Consider the following 23,456-nt stretch of genomic DNA (forward strand, 5'->3'; position numbering starts at 1 on the left):
ATGTCCCATCGTCTCAACTCTGCGGAGAGGAATTATGATGTTGGGAACCGGGAATTCCTAGCAGTTAAGATGGCTCTGGAGGAGCGGAGACACTGGCTGAAAGGGGCGGAACATTCATTTCTGGTATGGACGGATCATAAGAATTTACAATACCTCCGCACTGCCAATTCCACCATCTCCTACGGCCCAGGGTAAAAAAAAAGTGAAGCCAGACGCTCTATCCCGTCTGTACTGTTCCACTTCCACTCCCTCTGAATCTGAGACCATCCTCTCTGCCTCTTGTTTGGTGGCTTCTGTTGTTTGGGAAATTGAGGCTCTGGTCTGCAAGGCACAGCATTCCCAGTTGGACCATGGGGGGGAAGGGGGGCGACGAACCAGCTGTTCGTTCCTGATTCGGTCCGGCCTCAGGTCCTGGAATGGGCTCACTCTTCCAGGCTTACCTCTCGTCCTGGCACTCGTCGAACTCTCTGGCTTTCCTTCGTCAATGCTTCTGGTGGCCCACCATGGTTCCTGACATCTCGGCCTTCGTCGCAGCATGCATGGTGTGCGCACAAAGCAAGACTCCGCGGCAAGCTCCGTCTGGCCTCCTACAGCCACTCCCTGTCCCTCATCGCCCCTGGTCCCATATTTCCCTGGATTTTGTCACTGGGCTTCCTCCGTCAGATGGCAACACCACCATCCTGACGGTGGTAGATCGGTTCACCAGGCCACCCATTTCATCCCTCTTCCGAAGTTACCTTCAGCCAAGGAGACGGCCCAGCTTATGGGGCAGCACGTCTTCCGAATCCATGGACTCCCGGTTGACATTGTCTCGGATCGGGGTCCTCCAGTTCTCGTCCCAATTCTGGAAGACTTTCTGCACTCTTATCGGGTCATCAGCCAGCCTGTCATCTGGGTTTCATCCCCATTTAACTGCCAGTCGGTGGAAGCCAATCAAGATATGGAGACGGCACTCCTGTGTCTTGTTGCTAGTAACCCCAACACCTGGAGTCAGCAACTCTCCCCTGCTCAGCTACTGGACTATCCCCCTTTGAATGCTCCATCAGCCCCCACACTTCCCAGAGCAAGAAGTTGAGGTCAACATACCTTCAGTCCAGATGTTTGTCCGCCGCTGTCGGCATAACTGGAAAATAGTGTCTACTCTTTCTGAGATTGTCCTACTAGCGGTGCGTTGAACTGTATCCGACCCAGGATGCCCACGATGCTGCACAGCTCTAACTGTGTCCTCACAGGGAAGATGGTCATGGAGTACTCCAAACCCAATGAGTGCCCTCTGGACCCTGGTAGACAAAACCTAGCTGAACACCTTACATGGTGGCCACTCTGCTCCTGGAGGTCTGCCTGCAGTATGTGCAGCCTGCAGGTAGGCTAGAACAAAAAACATGCACACACGGTGGCCCATCCCTAGTGCCCTAGAATGACTGCAGTAATGCCTAGCATCAGAATGCGTGTGTGTGTGTGTGTGTGTGTGTGTGTGTGTGTGTGTGTGTGTGTGTGTGTGTGTGTGTGTGTGTGTGTGTGTGTGTGAACTTGTGTCCTTCTCTCTACATCCACAGGGGGCCACTTCATTGTCAAAGGTCAGGAGAAGGTCATTCTGGTCCAGGAGCAGCTGTCAAAGAACCACATCATCGTGGGGCAGGACAGGAAGGGAGCAGTGGGAGCCTCACTCATATCTAGAATGACTCGACCAGATTGTGAGTCTCCCTAGTTAGACTCTAGCTGCAGTGTGGTGTAGATGCTTTGCTCCTATTGATATTTCCATACCTACTTTCTTTCATGATTGATTCATTATATGAATTTTCTGATTTACTGCTTACTTTAGTGCTTTATTATTGTAAGACTGTATTGGCATGTCTGTTTATCAAAACGTCAGTTCACTTGCCACCACACTCAACTCAAACTTCTGTGTAATGTGGTTACACCTGAGTCCACATGAGGGCGCTGTCTGACTAAAATATGCCAACAGAATACATATAATGCCAAGCTCTTCCACCTCTCTACCCTGTTCAGCCTTGTTGTTCAATGCGTTGGTAGTGGAACCCACTTGTGCTACTCATTAAGACCTAATTTGATTATGTAATATAAAAATGAGCTAATCTAATGTTTTAGCTAATTTCAGTATGTGAACATGCTGCATCTATTACCATTATATAACAATTGCTACTAATTTTTGAGCTGAAAATTTGATTGGATTCATTCAAGCAACAGCAGAACACATGTATTTTTTAATCCATACTTTCAGTGAGTTGTCTTCGCTTTCAGTCATCCTCTTCTGTTAAACATTTGGGCATCTTTATCACTCAATAAGGTTCATATCCGTGACACCTAGATTAAAATTGCTCTATTAACCTGTTGGCAGCAGTAGCATTGTTGATTTCCTCTTGGCCAGCCCTCTCCAAACATGTCCAATGTGGCTAGTAGAAAGAGGAGGAAGGGAAGCGCTACTAATGTACACAATAGTACATTTTGGTAGATAGAAGGTGCTCTTTGGTAAAATGGGTAAATTGGTCATCAAAAAGGAGGACCAAAGCACTCTTCATATAATTAATTAAAATGTCTTTATTAGTATGGCATGTTCAATAGAAACAACGTTTTTTTTTAAAAACCAGCTGCATGGCCTTCGTCAGGGAGTACAAGAAAAGGAATACAAGGTCCTCTTTTTAACAGCTTTACAATTAGCCCTAATTAGAAGAAGGAGTGGTTACACAATTGATTGGACACACCTAGTAAGCAAAACTATACACATTAAAAGGTGAAATAATGTAGCTAAGTTATCATAAAAATACAACTCCAAGCTAGAAGTATCAGAAGACTAAAAGGTAGTTCTAACCTTAAATATGACTGGGAGAAGTGTCAAGAATAAGAAAGCAATATATTCCATAGTACACTAGAACACAGCAAAACATGAACAACAACAGTCTAACCGTAGCTGGGGGCAAATTAAGCAAAATGTCCACTGGATGACAGCAAATGGACCCATCACAACCCTACAGGAAGGGTGAGAAAACCATATCTTCATTTAAACCAGGGTATTTAGTGGCCTGTAGTTTGTAAATCCATATCTTCATTTAAACCAGGGTATTTAGTGGCCTGTAGTTTGTAAATCCAAAAACGTTCCCTTTGGTTTAACTGTTTAAGACGGTCCCCTTTTCTAATAGAGGCCGGAATATGATCAATACCCATAGCTTGTAGGGAGTCAGGGTTGCCATGGTGTAGGGACTTGTAGTGCCTTGTCATGGGGTAGTCTTCATTGCCTACCCGTACGGCATACTTGTGTTCCGCTAAGCGGTCTTGAAGGCGTCTCTTTGTCCGTCCAATGTAGAACACCTTACACTGTGGACATTCCAATCTATAGATGACATGAGTGGATTTACAGTTAATGAAATGCTTGACGTAATACAACAAAATACTTCTTCTGTGCAATATTACTGCAATAGTTGCAATGGTTCCATTTAAAGGAGCCCTTGGGATTGTGGTCAAGACAAGTTTTTTGAGAGTCACCCGGAAGATAACTGTGTCCAATGTGGCCTTGTAACATTTAGAGTAATCACCAGTGTGGAGTGTTGGCCTGCCTGGTTTGTTTGCTCTGCCTTCATGCATCCTGGGTGAATTCCTCCTGGCCCTCGCCGCACTCGACAATGCTGCCAAGCAGCACGGCCCCAGATGCATTGTGGGCCAGCCAGCCCTGTTCCCACAGCTTCGCAATAGCATAAGCAAATGTCAGAGATCCTGCCTCACCTCTCCCTGACTTCTATTGTCTGTACCTCTCCCTTTATCTTTTTTCTACCTTTCACTCCGTGTACACCCACACTGCCCCTTCCTCCACCCTCTTCCTCACTTCTCCATCTCCTGCCAACCTCTCTTTTCTTCCGCCATCCACCTCTCCCATCCTCTTTGTCACATCACATCCTTTATACCTCTTTCTCCTCCACTTCATCATTATCCATTCACTTATACATCTCCACCATATGTCCTCACCCCTCCAAACTTCCCTGATACCTTCGTCATCCACCTCAATCCTTGCCCTTAAACCACCTCCTCCACGTTTCTCCTCTATTTTGCCCTTATACCTTCCCTCCATCCCTCGCACCCACGCGTAATCTCGCTCATACCGCACCCTCTAATAATGTCTTCCTGAGGACTAGGACTTTGACTGAAGAATAGAATGTATTCAAGCAAGAGGAGATGAGTCTTGCGTGTGGGACACAGCCTTTGTCTTGCCTAGTAATTAAAGAATAATCCTCCTCAAGTCATTTCTCAATAGGCCAACATGTCCTTTTTTTATATGTGTTGATGAATGCAATGCCCCAATTTGTCTGAATAAGGACCCTTATTCAGTAGGAGGAACCAGCAATGCATTGACGAGGGCCATATTAGCATCCTAGCAACGGCCGTTGGATCAGATTTGAATGCTTGTTGTTGATGCCTTTTCAGTGTTGTTCTCATTATACCTTTGATGTTTGATACGTCAAACTATGCCTCAGTAGACATAAAGCCTTAAATAGATATTAGACCAGGGGTGGGCTCCTGGCGCAGCCGTCTATGGCACTGCATCTCAGTGCTAGAGGTGTCACTACAGACCCATAGAGAGTCGCACAATTGGCACAGCGCCGTCCAGGTTAGGGTTTGGCCAGGGTAGACCGTCATTGTAAATAGGAATTTGTTCTTAATTGACTTGCCTAGTTAAATAAAGGTTCAATTGAAAAAACAGTAAAAACTTCAGATTTAGAAATTCAACAGAGGGCGGAGGGCCGCACAGATTTTTTGGGGATTAATTTGTTGGGCCAGGAAAAGGGCATTTATTAAAACATATATAGGTCCATTAGAATGTGTACATAGTGCATTCAGAAAGTATTTACACCCCTTGACTTTTTCCACATTTGTTGTGACAAAATAGGATTCAAATGTATTTAATTGTAATTTTCTTGTCTACGAGCTACACAAAATACTCTAATGTTGAAGTGGAAGATTTTTTGTTTGTTTACATCCCTGTTAGTGAGCATTTCTGCTGTGCAAAGATAATCCATCCACCTGACAGGTCTGACATATCAAGAAACTGATTAAACAACATGGACATTGCACAGGTTCACCTTGTGCTGGGGACAGTTAAAGGCCATTGTGCAGTTTTGTCACACAACACTGCCACAGATGTCTCAAGTTTTGAGGGAGCATGCAATTGGCATGCTGACTGCAGGAATGTCCACCAAAGCTGTTGCCAGAGAATTGAATGTTAATTTCTCTACCATAAGCTGCGTCATCGTTGTTTTAGAGAATTTGGCAGTATGTTCAACTGGCCTCACAACTGCAAACCGCAGACCAACTGCAGCGTAAGCTACGAACAGCGAACACATATGCATTTTATCGATGGAAATTTGAATGCACAAAGATACTATGACAAGATCCTGAGGCCCATTGTCATGCCATTCATCCGCCTCCATCCGCCATCCATCATCTTTCAGCATGATAATGCCGCAAGGGTCTGTACACAATTCCTGGAAGCTGAAAATGTCCCAGTTCTTCAATGGCCTGCATACTCATCAGACATGTCACCCATTGAGCCCGTTTGGAATGCTCTGGATCGACGTGTACAACAGCATCCAGCAACTTCGCACAGAAATTCAAGAGGAGTGGGACAACATTCCACAGGCCACAATCAACAGCCTGATCAACTCTATGCGATGGAAATGTGTCGTGCTGCACGAGGAAAATAATATGAAATCCATAGATTAGGGCCTAATGAATTTAGTTAAATTGACTGATTTCCTCATATGAACTATAACTCATTAAAATCTTAGGAATTGTTGCATGTTGCGTTTATATTTTTTGTTTAGTTTAGGAAAAATAAAACACTAATATATCTTGATTAGATAAGTATTCAACCCCCTGAGTCAATACATGTTAGAATCATCTTTGGCAGCGATTACAGCTGTGAGCTTTCAGGGTAAGTCTATGGATTGTGCAACATTTGCCAATTATTCTTTAAAAAATGATTCAAGCTCATTGCTAGACAACTATTTTCAGGTCTGTCTTGCCATAGATATTCAAGCAGATATAATTCAAAACTGTAACCCAGCCACCACTTTCTTCTTGGTAATTTTTTTATTTAACATTTATTTAACTAGGCAAGTCAGTTAAGAACAAATTCTTATTGACAATGACAGCCTACCGGGGAACAGTGGGCAAACTGCCTTTTTCCGGGGCAGGACAATAGATTTTTAACCTTGTAAGCTCAGGGATTCAATCCGGCGAAACTTTTGGTTACTGACCTAACGCTCTAACCACTACGCTACCTGCCGCCCCAAAGTAAGCAACTCCAGTCTAGATTTGGACTTGTGTTTAAGGTTATTGTGCTGCTGAAAGGTAAATTAATCTTCCAGTCTCTGGTGGAAAGCAAACTGAACCAGGTATTTTGCTTCCATTCAGTTTGTTTCTTTATCCTGAAAAACTCCCCAGTCCGTAATGATTACAAGAATATCCATAACGTGATGCAGCCACCACAATGCTTGAAAATATGAAGAGTGGTACTACGTAATCAAACCAAATCTAGCTTTATTTATACAGCACATTTCAGACATGGAATGCAACGAAATGTGCTTCACAGGAGAAAACAAATAAACACAATGAAAATAAAAGCTGAAATATTTACTACACAACAGACATACAACAAAAAAACTGAATGACAAAAACTTAACGACATAATACTTAAGTAATGTGTTGTATTGGATTTGTCCCAAACATAACACTTTGTATTCAGGACCAAAAGTTAATTGCTTTGCCACATTTTTTGCAGTATTACTTTAGCGCCTTGTTGCAAACAGAATGCATGTTTTGGAATAGTTTTTATTCTGTTCAAGCTTACTTCTTTTTACTCTGTCAATTAGGTTAGTCTTGTGGAGTAACAATATGCTTGTTGATCCATCCTCTGTTTTCTCCTGTCACAGCCATTAAACTCTGTAACTGTTTAAAGTCACCATTGGCCTCATGGTGAAATCCCTGAGTGGTTTCCTTCCTCTAAGGCAACTGAGTTAGGAAAGGACGCCTGCATCTCTGTAGTGTCTGGGCGTATTGATACACCATCCTAAGGGTAATTAATTCCTTGATATTCAATGTCTTTTTGTTGTTGTTACCATCTACCAATAGGTGCCCTTCATTGCGAGGCATTGGAAAACTTCCCTGGTTTTTGTGGTTGAATCTGTGTTTGAAATACACTGCTCAACTGAGGGACCTTATAGATAATTGTATGTGTCGTGGGGTACAGAGTTGAGAGAGTCATTGTAAAATCATGTAAAACACTATTATTGCACACAGAGTGAGTCCATACAACTTATTATGTGACTTGTTACGCACATTTTTACTCCAGAAATTATTTGGGCTTGCCATAATAAAAGGGTTGAATACTTATTGACTCTTGCTTTTCATCTTTTATTATTTTGTAAAAAAAAACGTAATTCCACTTTGACATTACGGGATATTGTGTGACAAAACATCTCAATGCAATCATTTTAAATTCAGGCTGTAACAACAAAATGTGGAAAAAGTCGAAGGGTGTTAATACTTTCTGAAGTATGAAGAACATTGGCTATACAAAACATTAGGAACACCTGCTCTTTCCATGACAGACTGACCAGGTGAATCCAGTTGGAAGCTATGATCCCTTATTGATGTCACTTGTTAAATCCACTTCAATCAATGTAGGTGAAGGGGAGGAGACAGGTTAAAGAAGGATTATTAAGCTTAGAGACAATTGAGACATGGATTGTATATGTGTGCCATTCAGAAGGTGAATGGGAAAGAGAAAAGATTTAACTGCCTTTGAACAGGGTATGGTAGTAGGTGCCAGGTGCACCGGTTTATGTCAAGAACTGCAACGCTGCTGGGTTTTTCACACTCAACAGTTTCCCGTGTGTATCAAGAATGGTCCACCACCCAATGTACATTCAGCCAACTTGAAACAACGATGGGAAGCATTGGAGTCAACATGGGCCAACATCCCTGTGGAACGCATTTGACACCTTGTAGAGTCCATGCCCAGATGAATTGAGACTGTTCCGAGGGCAAAAAAGGGGGGTGCAACTCAATATTAGAAATGTGTTCCTAATGTTTGGTATACTCAGTGTATATCGAAGGCTACTCACGTAATCATGGGTCTATGAACCAAGCGGCGCATTTAGTTAACTACAATTTGTTTTGATTCAATTGTTTATGCTAAATCCACTGCAGGCCGCTTTTAATCGGCCGTAGTTTCCCCCCCCTCCCCTCCTACTATATACTGTAAGTATGTCTATTTAAATGGCAAATATGTTGTTTGTTGAAGTAAATAAGCTTTAGAAATGCCCATGTTCCATTGTACATGCATTTCATAAAGCTTACAAATGGACTTCACATTTACTGTTTTTACATTTGCCATTATTGTAGTGTAAAACACAGGACAGGACATAGTTGAATAGGCTGGCATGGTTGACTCTTCACTGGTCGTCCTCAGTAGCCAATGGTTATAGCCTGCAGGGTGGGTGGTCTGGGAGGACATGCTCAGTCTCACTGGCCATCTCTCTAGAGCTCGACACAGACTATTGCTGACTCAGTGTGACGGTGGTGTGTTTGTGTAGTGTGGGTGTCGGGGGGGGCATAAGGGCTGACACATCCCTGGTCGTGGCTTTTGTGAGTCACTTGACCTGCTGCAACTTTGATCCCTCAGAATGTTAACTTAAACTTGTTCTTTTCTTATCGTGATAGTAAACGTGCGTCTCACATTTTCATTACTTTAGAATTATGCCTCCGGTTCATTCTTTTAAAGTTTGTCACTGTGTGATCTGAGATACAGCTTGCCTGTTTTATATTGCTGGGCAGTTTCAGAGTTTGTACTCATATACCTCTGCATGTGTGTGTTACCTAGGCTCTGAAATACATTGGGAATAAAGTGCGGCGACAGCGCATGTGAGGAGGGCCCAAGAAGACCAAGATGGAGGACGCTATAGAGAGCTTCCCTCATCCTCCCTCATGTACCTGTAAGTGCTATCAGATTAACACCAACAACAGCTTTATACACACCTGCGCTGCCCAGTGTGGCATGGGATTTACTATGGACTATCAGCAGTATCAATGAGATAGGTGTTGGTTAAAGCACTGTGCTTACCACACCATCAGATGATTTAGTTTTGTCACCTGTACCCTTAACTATTCTTTAGTAATATGGCTATACGTGTGTTAACATAACCGATTCCATATCATTTAGCTAGCAGGATCAACCCTCATTATTTTGTATATTGCAGTCAAAAACGTTCCTCATTGGTCCACTGAGGTTTGATCGAGTGACTCCCTACTACTACCAGGGTTGGGGTCAATTCCATGCCAATTCAGGAAGTAAACTGAAGTACAAAATCCAATTTTCCCCATTGCTTATTGTGAGCGTACCAAGTAATTAGGCGTCACTCTAAAGCGGGAAGGTGGAATAAACGAGTCAGGAGTAGGTTTTTCTGATTGAACACGGTTCTCTATTGAGGGTATTTTGTCAACAAAAAAATCCTAACATAATCAATGAAAAATCTTCCAAGGAAAAAAAAACACACATCTTCTCCAGATGAAACAAGAACACAATAGGATAATCTTTAAACTACAACAAACATAAATCCCGGGTTTGTCACCGTCTTCGTGGTTCTTTCAGCACAGCTTCGCTCTCTCGGTGGCCATCTTCCAGAGATAGTTTTCTCCCCCTCTGCTGGTTCCATTCTCCCTTTTATAGGGGAAGGAGAGTATCTCATTAGTACCGTCAGCTGTGCTTAATTGACTCTGGTTACCTTGTCTCCCATGCTTTGTTGGGCTAATATCCATGAGCCCAGCCTGCCCTCTAGTGGTCCTTCCACATTATCTGAGAAATTGTAATTTCAGTTTACTTGCTGAATTGAATTTGAAATGGAATTGACCCCCCCCCCCCAAACCTTTCTTTTATTCCACTTCCAGGTGAAGGAGTTTAAATTCCAGGCCAAGTATATTTAGCTGGCGGTGATGGTGTGCAGGGTGATCCTGGCCCAAGGAGAGAACAAGGTGGACGACAGAGACTACTATGGCAACAAGTGTCAGTTGCCAACCCAGACAGGAAGATCACGTCAGTGACTCAACCCACTCAAGTGACGCACCCCTCCTAGGGACGGCATGAAAGATCACCAGTAAGCCAGTGACTCAGCCCCTGTAATAGGGTTAGAGGCAGAGAATCCCAGTGGAGAGAGGGGAACTCGCCAGGCAGAGACAACAAGGGCGGTTCGTTGCTCCAGAGCCTTTCCGTTTACCTTCACACTCCTGGGCCAGACTACACTCAATCTCAATATGACCCACTGAAGAGATGAGTCTTCAGTAAAGACTTAAAGGTTGAGACAGAGTCTGCGTCTCAAACATGGGTAGGCAGACCATTCCATAAAAATGGAGCTCTATAGGAGAAAGGCCTGCCTACAGCTGTTTGCTTAGAAATTCTAGGGCCTGCGTCTTGTGACCGTAGCGTACATGTAGGTATGTACGGCAGGACCAAATCAGAGAGATAGGTAAGAGCAAGCCCATGTAATGCTTTGTAGGTTAGCAATAAAACATTGAAATCAGCCCTTGCCTTAACAGGAAGCTAGTGTAGGGATGCTAGCAGTAATATGATCACATATTTTGGTTCTAGTCAGGATTCTAGCAGCCGTATTTAGCACTAACTGAAGATTATTTAGTGCTTTATACGGGTGGCCGGAAAGTAAAGCATTGCAGTAGTCTAACCTAGAAGGGGCCACAGTGTCTCCTGACCCCTCCTGTCTCAGCCTCCAGTATTTATGCTGCAGTAGTTTGTGTCGGGGGGCTAGGGTCAGTTTGTTATATCTGGAGTACTTCTCCTGTGTCATCCGGTGTCCTGTGTGAATTTAAGTATGCTCTCTCTAATTTTCTCTTTCTCTCTTTCTTTCTCTCTCTTCGAGGACCTGAGCCCTAGGACCATGCCTCAGGACAACCTGGCCTGATGACTCCTTGCTGTCCCCAGTCCACCTGGCCATGCTGCTGCTCCAGTTTCAACTGTTCTGCCTGCGGCTATGGAACCCTGACCTGTTCACCGGACGTGCTACCTGTCCCAGACCTGCTGTTTTCAACTCTCTAGAGACAGCAGGAGTGGTAGAGATACTCTTAATGATTGGCTATGAAAAGCCAACTGACATTTACTCCTGAGGTGCTGACTTGCTGCACCCTCGATAACCACTGTGATTTTTATTATTTGACCATTTATGAACATTTGAACATCTTGGCCATGTTCTGCTATAATCTCCACCTGGCACAGCCAGAAGAGGACTGGCCACCCCTCATAGCCTGGTTGCTCTCTAGTTTTCTTCCTAGGCTTTGGCCTTTCTAGGGAGTTTTTCCTAGCCACCGTGCTTCTACACCTGCATTGCTTGCTGTTTGGGGTTTTAGGCTGGGTTTCTGTACAGCACTTTGAGATATCAGCTGATGTAAGAAGGGCTATATATACCGTGGGGCAAAAAAAATATTTTGTCAGCCACCAATTGTGCAACCTCTCCCACTTAAAAAGGTGACAGAGGCCTGTAATTTTCATCATAGGTACACTTAAACTATGACAGACAAAATGAGAAAAAAAAAATACAGAAAATCACATTGTGGATTTTTAATGAATTTATTTGCAAATTTATGGTGGAAAATAAGTATTTGGTCACCTACAAACAAGCAAGATTTCTGGCTCTCACAGACCTGTAACTTCTTCTTTAAGAGGCGCCTCTGTCCTCCACTCGTTACCTGTATTAATGGCTCCTGTTTATCAGTATAAAAGACACCTGTCCACAACCTCAAACAGTCACACTCCAAAGAAAAATCCCAGAACCACACGGGGGGACCTAGTGAATGACCTGCAGAGAGCTGGGACCAAAGTAACAAAGCCTACCATCAGCAACACACTACGCCGCCAGGGACTCAAATCCTGCAGTGCCAGACGTGTCCCCCTGCTTAAGTACATGTCCAGGCCCAGCCTAGAGAGCATTTGGATCATCCAGAAGAAGATTGGGAGACTGTCATATGGTCAGATGAAACCAAAATATAACTTTTTGGTAAAAACTCGTCGTGTTTGGAGGACAAAGAATGCTGAGCTGCATCCAAAGAACACCATACCTACTGTGAAGCATGGGGGTGGAAACATCATGCTTTGGGGCTGCTTTTCTGCAGAGGGTCCAGGACGACTGATCCGTGTAAAGGAAAGAATGAATGGGGCCATGTATCGTGAGATTTTGAGTGAAAACCTCCTTCCATCAGCAAGGGCATTGAAGATGAAACATGGCTGGGTCTTTCAGCATGACAATGATCCCAAACACGAAGGAGTGGCTTCGTAAGAAGCATTTCAAGGTCCTGGAGTGGCCTTGCCAGTCTCCAGATCTCAACCCCATAGAAAATCTTTGGAGGGAGTTGAAAGTCCGTGTTGCCCAGCAACAGCCCCAAAACATCACTGCTCTAGAGGAGATCTGCATGGAGGAATGGGCCAAAATACCAGCAACAGTGTGTGAAAACCTTGTGAAGACTTACATAAAACCATAATTTGCTAAATAAATTCATTAAAAATCCTACAATGTGATTTTCTGGATGTTTTTTTTCTCATTTTGTCTGTCATAGTTGAAGTGTACCTATAATGAAAATTACAGGCCTCTCTCATCTTTTTAAGTGGGAGAACTTGCACAATTGGTGGCTGACTAAATACTTTTTTGCCCCACTGTATAAATACATTTGATTTGAAGTGTCTGGAGTTGGCTGGACAGGTTGCTCCATCTATGGAATCAGGGTCTGTTTTTCTCTACCCTAACATAACCTCTCTATCCTAATATACCTTATCTATCCTAATAGTAAAATATTACTCTTGCGAAACTCCTCTGTGTATGTTTAGTTTACCCCCTCAGTTAGTAGACTCCAGCACATTGTCTATGCAGACTGCACATTGGCCTATAGAGATGCACTTTAACACATTGGGATGCACAGACTTACACTATATATACACCCCTTCAAATGAGTGGATTTGGCTATTTCAGCCACACCTGTTGCTGACAGGTGCATACAATCGAGCACACCACCATGCAATCTCCATAGACAAACATTAGCAGTATAATGGCCTCACTGAAGAGTTCAGTGACATTCAACGTGGCACCCATCATAGGATGCCACCTTTCTAACAAGTCAGTTCGTCAAATTTCTGCCCTGTCAACTTTAAGTGCTGTTATTGTGAAGTGGAAACAACTAGGAGCAACAACGGCTCAGCCGCGAAGTGGTAGGCCACACAAGCTCACAGAATGGGACCTGCGAGTGCTGAAGCGCTCAGTGCGTAACAATCTTCTGTCAGTTGCAACACTCATTACCAAGTTCCAACCTGCCTCTGGAAGCAACGTCAGCACAATAACTGTTGGTCAGGAGCTTCATGAAATGGGTTTCCATGGCCAAGCTGCCACACACAAGCCTAAGATCACCATGTGCAATGCCAAGCGTTGATTGGAGGGGTGTAAAACTTGCCGCCATTGGACTCTGGAGCAGTGGAAACGCGTTCTCTGTAGTGATGAATCAAACTTGACAATCTGGGTTTGGCAGATGCCAGGAGAACGCTACCTGCCCAAAAACATAGTGCCAACTGTAAAGTTTGGTGGAGAAGGAATAATGGTTTGGGCTGTTTTTCATGGTTCAGGTAGGACCAATTAGTTCCAGTGAAGGGAAATCTTAATGCTACAGCATATAAATACATGCCCGACCTCCCTAATACCCTTGCGGCTAAATGGAAGCAAGTCCCCACAGCAATATTCCAACATCTAGTGGAAAGCCATCCCAGAAGAGTGGAGTAGCAAAGGTGGGACCAGCTCCATATTAATGCGTATGATTTTGGAATGAGATGTTCGACTAGCAGGTGTCCACATACTTTTGGTCATGTAGTGTACCAGAGTACATTGGGCAGTGCAAACTTCCTTTTACACATTTCAATCAATCAATTAATCAAATGTATTTATAAAGCCCTTTTTACGTCAGCCGATGTCACAAAGTCCAAAACAGAAACCCACCCGAAAACCCCAAACAGCAAGCAATGCAGATGTAGAGCACGGTGCCTAAGAAAAACTCCCTAGAAAGGCAGGAACCTAGGAAGAAACCTAGAGAGGAACAAGGCTCTGAGGGGTGGCCAGTCCTCTTCTAATGGTGCATGGTGGAGATTATAACAGTACATGGCCAAGATGTTCAAACGTTCATAGATGACCAGCAGGGTCAAATAATAAAAATCACACTGGTTGTAGAGGGTGCAACAGGTCAGCACCTCAGGAGTAAATGTAAATGTCATAAGTAAATTTCAGGGTTAGAGACAGCAGGTGCGGTGGAAAGAGAGTTTTAAACAGCAGGTCTGGGACAGGTAGCACGTTTGGTGAACAGGTCAGGGTTCCATAGCAGCAGGCAGAACAGTTGAAGCTGGAGCAGCAGCACGACCAGGTGGACTGGGGACAGCAAGGAGTCATCAGGTCAGGTAGTCCTGAGGCATGGTCCCAGGGCTCAGGTACTCCGGGAGGGGAGGGAGAGGGTGAGAGAAAGAATTAGAGGGAGCATACTTAAATTTTCCTGTACAGACTTCCTTTAACACATTTTCCTGTACAGTCTTCCTCCAGCACAGTGGCCTATAGTGTGCTGCTCCACAGTGTAGATAAGCAGAGCCTGCATGCTCTGGGTCTATCTGCGCAGCACGACTCACTCACTCTGTAATTCAATTAAGATGACTGTCAGCGTTTAATGCTAATGTTTTAAAGGGGCTGGTTGTGTGACAGTGCTGTACAGGCTCACTGCTGGTGCCCATGGGATGAATGGGTTTTAAAGCTCCCAGGTAGAAGTTGCCTGTATTCACAGATCTTGGTTATTTTACCATCCTCTAACCCCAACCTTAATCTTTAGCGGTGAAACCCCAAATTGACTTTAGATCATGACTTTTAATCTGCTCCTCCTCCACAGTCAAAACGATGGTCTCTATACGCAGTGCTAAATCTCTACGTACTTTGTACTTATCTAAGAACTGATCCCAGGCCGCTGGTAGTTGAGACAGACTCTACACCTGCCTCCCCATGCCCTGATCCCAGGCCTGCGCTAGGGGATGCAGACTTTACACCAGTCTCCCCATGCCCTGATCCCAGGCCTGCGCTAGTGGATACAGACTCTACACCAGCCTCCCCATGCCCTGATCCCAGGCCTGCGCTAGTGGATACAGACTCTACACCAGCCTCCCCATGCCCTGATCCCAGGCCTGCGCTAGTGGATACAGACTCTACACCAACCTCCCCATGCCCTGATCCCAGGCCTGTGCTAGTGGATACAGACTCTACACCAGCCTCCCCATGCCCTCACCTGCGTCTTTATTCTCTCCCTCCTTTATTAATACCTTCATTATTTTCCTCCCGCTTTGTTGTTGCTGTTTTGTTTTCCTCATCCTCCCCCCACCCTCATCCCTCCTTCCCCGCCTCGCTCTGTATTCCCGCCTTGACTGGCTTTGTCAGGGGGAGAGATACGCAGCAGCCGCACCAAAATCCCAGGGCCGGGGAAGCGGAGGGATTTTTTCCACGCTATGACAAAAGAATGGCCGCCTTGACTGGAGCGATTGAGCTAATCCTGCAGGCCCCAGGTCTGATAATGTAATTATGGCTGTCTTAAGGCCTTTAATTTCCCCCCATCCCGACCTGCTCTGGCTGAGGAGTGGGGGCGAGGTGGGGGTGGAGGGGGGTACAGGGCCTCCTTTCAATAGGGGGCTTATGCACTTAGAACGCCCAGCAATCTCCTCTCTCTCCAATTATGATTCCCTGACATTCAACTAATTGGCCCGGCTGTGCAACGGAAGCTTAATTTCTTTATTATTAATTTTGCCGGTGCTGCTTGTTTGTTTTGATGTATGCAAATGTGTCGGGAGGGTTGGTGGGGGGTTGAGCGAAAGAGAAGAGAGAGGTTCCCCAGTGAAAGCCTTACTGGGTAGAGGAAAGGAGAGAAGAGAGACCTGGGAGAGAGGCCAGGTCAGGCTTATCTCAGGGTTGGCACACCTGGTTATTAAATCTGTCTCTTTGGTCATTTTCTCTGAGCTGATAACGGAGAGGAACAGAACAACTGGCAGAAGAAGCCAAGAAAACTGAGAACTGGGAAAACAGAGGGTTTGATATGACTATCTCTTGGAGTATTGTTGTTTCACATCTAGTTCTTTGCATCAGATACTCGGTCTGTAACTCCCAGTATTGAGTTTTGATGTTTCCAATGTGTCAGTTTTGCCTTTTAGATCATAATTAATCGGATTGTTATGGACAGGGAGGACCTGATCCTAGATCAGCACTCTTTCTCGGAGACACTTAATAAATTTGGGCCCATAGGTTCTGACTGTACTAAGAGCTCAGACACAACAATAGCGTTTGCTGGCCGAGAGTATATAGTAACTTTGAGTGTAATTTGCGAACCAAGCATGCACCGATTTTACATGTAGAATCACATGAAAAATGTCGCCAGTCAGACATCGACAGTGGGTGGTCCCTGAAACATCGTACTGAATGATCGGCAGACAAACGCTTGATCTACATTTGGTGCAAGCTTTAACACTCTCTCTCCCCCTCTGTTCATTTCAGAGCTGAAGAAGATATCAGACCAGATCATCCCCAAGCAGCCCAGTTCGACATAGTCAAATGCATGCGGAAGGACCAGATCACCAACAGCATGGTCAACGCCATCTCCGCCGTGAGTGCTGCCCCTGTATCAAGATCTGGTCCCTTATACCAGACAGAGGACATATGGCAAAAGGGGATTTGACCTGTCCCTCTCTCTGTGCCCCCATGGGAACTGGTCCCTGAAGAGGTTTAAGATGGACCATCAGGGTGTGACACAGGTGTTGTCCAGTCTCTCCTTCATCTCGGCTCTGGGCATGATGACCAGGACCTCCTCCCAGTTTAGAGAAGAGCAGGAAGGTCAGGGGACCCCACTCCCTGCAGCCCTCCCAGTGGGGCATTCTGTGCCCCTCCGATGCCCCTGAGGGAGAGGTCAGTCAGCGAGAGAGGGAGACACACATGGACGGACAGATAGACAGGCACATATATACTGTATATATTGGCAAGCACGTACACATAAATGAGCAAACACACACACACACACACACACACACACACACACACACACACACACACACACACACACACACACACACACACACACACACACACACACACACACACACACACACACACACACACACACACACATGGCCCCAAAACCCCATTACATCCATGCTCACACACACTTATAAAATCACTCCTACTGTTTAAAACTAATACAGTGGCTTGCGAAAGTATTCACCCCCCATTTTGTTGATTTACAACAACCTGCATACCACTTTGAAGATGCCAAATATTTTTTATTATTTAACCAACAAGAAATAAGACAAAAATCAGACCCCCCCCCCCACACACAAAGTCAACACTTTGTAGAGCCACCTTTTTCAGCAATTACAGCAACAAGTATCTTGGGGTATGTCTCTATACATCTAGCCACTGGGATTTTTGCCCATTCTTCGAAGCAAAACTGCTCCAGCTCTTTCAAACTCCAAACTGCTCCAGCTCCTTCAAGTTGGATGGGTTCTGCTGGTGTACAGCAATCTTTAAGTCATACCACAGATTCTCAATTGGATTAAGGTCTGAGCTTTGACTAGGCCATTCCAAGACATTGAAATGTTTCCCCTTAAACCACTTGAGTGTTGCTTTAGCAGTATGCTTAGGGTCATTGTCCTGCTGGAAGGTGAACCTCCATCCCAGTCTCAAATCACTGAAAAACTGAAACAGGTTTCCCTTGAGAATTTCCCTGTATTTAGCGCCATCCATCATTCCTTCAATTCTGACCAGTTTTCCAGTCCCTGCCAATGAAAAACATCCCCACAGCATGATGCTGCCAACACCATGCTTCACTGTAGGGATGGTGTTCTCAGGGGGATGAGAGATGTTGGGTTTGCGCCAGACATAGCATTCTCCAAAAAGCTAAATTTTAGTCTAATCTGACCAGAGTACCTTCTTCCATATATTTGGGGAGTCTCCCACATTCCTTTTGGCGAACACCAAACATGTTTGCATTTTTTTTTCTTTTATGGCTTTTTTTATGGCCACTCTTCCATAAAGCCCAGCTCGGTGGAGTGGACAGCTTAAAGTGGTCCTATGGACAGATACTCCAGTCTCTGCTGTGGATGTGTTGCAGCTCCTTCAAGGTTATCATTGGTCTCTTTGTTGCCTCTCTGATTAATGCCCTCCTTGCCTGGTCTGTGAGTTTTGGTGGTCAGCCCTCTCTTGGTAGGTTTGTTGTGGTGCCAAATTCTTTCCATTTTTTAATAATGAATTTAATGGTGCTCAGTTGGATGTTCAAAGTTTCTGGTATTTTTTTATAACCCAACCCTGATCTGTACTTCTCCACAACTTTGTCCCTGACATGTTTGGATAGCTACTTGGTCTTCATGGTGCCGCTTGCTTGGTGGTGCCTCTTGTTTAGTGGTGTTGCAGACTCTGGGGCCTTTCAGAACAGGTGTATACAGTTGAAGTCAGAAGTTTACATACACCTTAGCCAAATACATTTAAACTCAGTTTTTCACAATTACTGACATTTAATCCTAGTAAAAATGTATTAGGTCAGTTAGAATCAAATCAAAAAGTTTATTTGTCACGTGCGCCGAATACAACAGGTGTAGACCTTACAGTGAAATGCTTACTTACAGGCTCTAACCAATAGTGCGGGGGAAAAAAGGTATGTGTGTGTGTGTGTGTGTCACCACTGTATTTTAAGAATGTGAAACGTCAGAATAATAGGAGAGAATGATTTATTTCAGCTATTATTTCTTTCATCACATTCCCAGTGGGTCAGAAGTTTACTAATTGATAACATAGCCTTTAAATTGTTTAACTTCGGTCAAATGTTTCGGGTGACTTCCCACAATAAGTCGGGTGAATTTTGGCCCATTCTTCCTGACAGAGCTGGTGTAACTGAGTCAGGTTTGTAGGCCTCCTTGCTCGCACATGGTTTTTCAGTTCTGCCCACAAATTCTCTATAGGATTGAGGTCAGGGCGATGGCCACTCCCATACCTTGACTTAAGCCATTTTGCCACAACTTTGGAAGTATGCTTGGGGTCATTGTCCATTTGGAAGACCCATTTGCAACCAAACTTTAACTTCCTGACTGATGTCTTGAGATGTTGCTTCAATATATCCACGTAATTTTCCAGCCTCATGATGCCATCTATTTTGTGAAGTGCACCAGTCCTTCCTGCAGCAATGCTTCATGGTTGGGATGGTGTCCTTCGGCTTGCAAGCCTCCCCCTTTTTCCTCCAAACATAACGATGGTCATAATGGCCAAACAGTTCTATTTTTGTTTCATAAGACCAGAGGACATTTCTCCAAAAAGTACAATCTTTGTCCCCATGCGCAGTTGCAAACCGTATTCTGGCTTTTTTTATGCCGGTTTTGGAGCAGTGGCTTCTTCCTTGCTGAGCGGCCTTTCAGGTTATGTCGATATAGGACTCATTTTACTGTGGATATAGATACTTTTGTACCTGTTTCCTCCAGCATCTTCACAAGGTCCTTTGTTGTTGTTCTGGGATTGATGTGCACTTTTCGTACCAAAGTACGTTCATCTCTAGAAGACAGAACGCGTCTCCTTCTTGAGTGGTATGATGGCTGCATTGTCCCATGGTGTTTATACTTGTTTATACTCATACTATTGTTTGTACAGATGAACGTGGTACCTTCAGGCATTTGGAAATTGCTCCCAAGGATGAACCAGACTTGAGGAGGTCTACAATTCTTGAGGCTGATTTCGTTTGATTTTCCCATGATGTCAAGTAAAGAGGCACTGAGTTTGAAGGTAGGCTTTGAAATACATCCACAGGTACACCTCCAATTGACTCAAATGATGTCAATTATCCTATCAGAACTTCCGGCGCCGACTGAGATGGCCGCCTCGCTTCGCGTTCCTAGGAAACTATGCAGTTTTTTGTTTTTTTACGTGTTATTTCTTACATTAGTACCCCAGGTAATCTTAGGTTTCATTACATACAGTCGAGAAGAACTACTGAATATAAGATCAGCGTCAACTCACCATCAGTACGACCAAGAATATGTTTTCCGCGACGCGGATCCTGTGTTCTGCCTTACAAACAGGACAACGGAATGGATCGCATGCAGCGACCCAAGGAAACGACTCCGAAAAAGAGGGAAACGAGGCGGTGTTCTGGTCAGACTCCGAAAAAGGGCACATCGCGCACCACTCCCCAGCATTCTTCTTGCCAATGTCCAGTCTCTTGACAACAAGGTTGACGAAATCCGAGCAAGGGTAGCATTCCAGAGGGACATCAGAGACTGCAACGTTCTCTGCTTCACGGAAACATGGCTTACTGGGAAGACGCTATCCGATGTGGTGCAGCCAACGGGTTTCTCCACGCATCGCGCCGACAGAAACAAACATCTTTCTGGTAAGAAGAGTGGCGGGGGCGTTTGCCTCATGACTAACGAGACATGGTGTGATGAAGGAAACATACAGGAACTCAAATCCTTCTGTTCACCTGATTTAGAATTCCTCACAATCAAATGTAGACCGCATTATCTTCCAAGAGAATTCTCTTCGATTATAATCACAGCCGTATATATCCCCCCCCCCCAAGCAGACACATCGATGGCTCTGAACGAACTTTATTTAACTCTTTGCAAACTGGAAACCATTTATCCGGAGGCTGCATTCATTGTAGCTGGGGATTTTAACAAAGCTAATCTGAAAACAAGACTCCCTAAATTGTATCAGCATATCGATTGCGCAACCAGGGGTGGTAAAACCTTGGATCATTGTTACTCTAACTTCCGCAACGCATATAAGGCCCTGCCCCGCCCCCCTTTCGGAAAAGCTGACCACGACTCCATTTTGCTGATCCCTGCCTACAGGCAGAAACTAAAACAAGAGGCTCCCACGCTGAGGTCTGTCCAACGCTGGTCCGACCAAGCTGACTCCACACTCCAAGACTGCTTCCATCACGTGGACTGGGACGCTGATTCGGTGTGCGAGTTCATTAGAACGTGCGTCGAAGATGTCGTTCCCATAGCAACGATAAAAATATTCCCTAACCAGAAACCGTGGATTGATGGCAGCATTCGCGTGAAACTGAAAGCGCAAACCACTGCTTTTAATCAGGTCAAGGTGTCTGGTAACATGTCCGAATATAAACAATGCAGCTATTCCCTCCGCAAGGCTATTAAACAAGCTAAGCGTCAGTACAGAGACAAAGTGGAATCTCAATTCAATGGCTCAGACACAAGAGGCATGTGGCAGGGTCTACAGTCAATCACGGACTACAAGAAGAAACCCAGCCCAGTCACGGACCAGGATGTCTTGCTCCTAGGCAGACTAAATAACTTTTTTGCCCGCTTTGAGGACAATACAGTGCCACTGACACAGCCTGCAACGAAAACATGCAGTCTCTCCTTCACTGCAGCCGAGGTGAGTAAGACATTTAAACGTGTTAAGCCTTGCAAGGCTGCAGGCCCAGACGGCATCCCCAGCCGCGCCCTCAGAGCATGCGCAGACCAGCTGGCCGGTGTGTTTACGGACATATTCAATCAATCCCTATACCAGTCTGCTGTTCCCACATGCTTCAAGAGGGCCACCATTGTTCCTGTTCCCAAGAAAGCTAAGGTAACTGAGCTAAACGACTACCGCCCCGTAGCACTCACTTCCGTCATCATGAAGTGCTTTGAGAGACTAGTCAAGGACCATATCACCTCCACCCTACCTGACACCCTAGACCCACTCCAATTTGCTTACCGCCCAAATAGGTCCACAGACGATGCAATCTCAACCACACTGCACACTGCCCTAACCCACCTGGACAAGAGGAATACCTATGTGAGAATGCTGTTCATCGACTACAGCTCGGCATTCAACACCATAGTACCCTCCAAGCTCGTCATCAAGCTCGAGACCCTGGGTCTCGACCCCGCCCTGTGCAACTGGGTACTGGACTTCCTGACGGGCCGCCCCCAGGTGGTGAGGGTAGGCAACAACATCTCCTCCCCGCTGATCCTCAACACGGGGGCCCCACAAGGGTGCGTTCTGAGCCCTCTCCTGTACTCCCTGTTCACCCACGACTGCGTGGCCACGCACGCCTCCAACTCAATCATCAAGTTTGCGGATGACACAACAGTGGTAGGCTTGATTACCAACAACGACGAGACGGCCTACAGGGAGGAGGTGAGGGCCCTCGGAGTGTGGTGTCAGGAAAATAACCTCACACTCAACGTCAACAAAACTAAGGAGATGATTGTGGACTTCAGGAAACAGCAGAGGGAACACCCCCCTATCCACATCGATGGAACAGTAGTGGAGAGGGTAGCAAGTTTTAAGTTCCTCGGCATACACATCACAGACAAACTGAATTGGTCCACTCACACTGACAGCGTCGTGAAGAAGGCGCAGCAGCGCCTCTTCAACCTCAGGAGGCTGAAGAAATTCGGCTTGTCACCAAAAGCACTCACAAACTTCTACAGATGCACAATCGAGAGCATCCTGGCGGGCTGTATCACCGCCTGGTACGGCAACTGCTCCGCCCTCAACCGTAAGGCTCTCCAGAGGGTAGTGAGGTCTGCACAACGCATCACCGGGGGCAAACTACCTGCCCTCCAGGACACCTACACCACCCGATGTTACAGGAAGGCCATAAAGATCATCAAGGACATCAACCACCCGAACCACTGCCTGTTCACCCCGCTATCATCCAGAAGGCGAGGTCAGTACAGGTGCATCAAAGCTGGGACCGAGAGACTGAAAAACAGCTTCTATCTCAAGGCCATCAGACTGTTAAACAGCCACCACTAACATTGAGTGGCTGCTGCCAACACACTGTCATTGACACTGACCCAACTCCAGCCACTTTAATAATGGGAATTGATGGGAAATGATGTAAATATATCACTAGCCACTTTAAACAATGCTACCTTATATAATGTTACTTACCCTACATTATTCATCTCATATGCATACGTATATACTGTACTCTACATCACCGACTGCATCCTTACGTAATACTTGTATCACTAGCCACTTTAACTATGCCACTTTGTTTACTTTGTCTACATACTCATCTCATATGTATATACTGTACTCGATACCATCTACTGTATGCTGCTCTGTACCATCACTCATTCATATATCCTTATATACATATTCCTTATCCCCTTACACTGTGTATAAGACAGTAGTTTTGGAATTGTTAGTTAGATTACTGGTTGGTTATCACTGCATTGTCGGAACTAGAAACACAAGCATTTCGCTACACTCGCATTAACATCTGCTAACCATGTGTATGTGACAAATAAAATTTGATTTGATTTGATTTAAAGCCATGACATCATTTTCTGGAATTTTCCAAGTTGTTTAAAGGCACACTCAACT

The 23,456-nt window shown here is 45.0% G+C and overlaps 1 pseudogene; it reads left to right on the forward strand.

Annotated features, from left to right (window-relative positions):
- Window positions 1–23,456, forward strand: part of LOC118400830 (DNA-directed RNA polymerase III subunit RPC2-like) — a 42,935-nt pseudogene continuing 19,479 nt past the window's right edge.

Source organism: Oncorhynchus keta, chromosome 22 (genome assembly GCF_023373465.1).
Source record: "Oncorhynchus keta strain PuntledgeMale-10-30-2019 chromosome 22, Oket_V2, whole genome shotgun sequence".
NCBI lineage: Eukaryota > Metazoa > Chordata > Actinopteri > Salmoniformes > Salmonidae > Oncorhynchus > Oncorhynchus keta.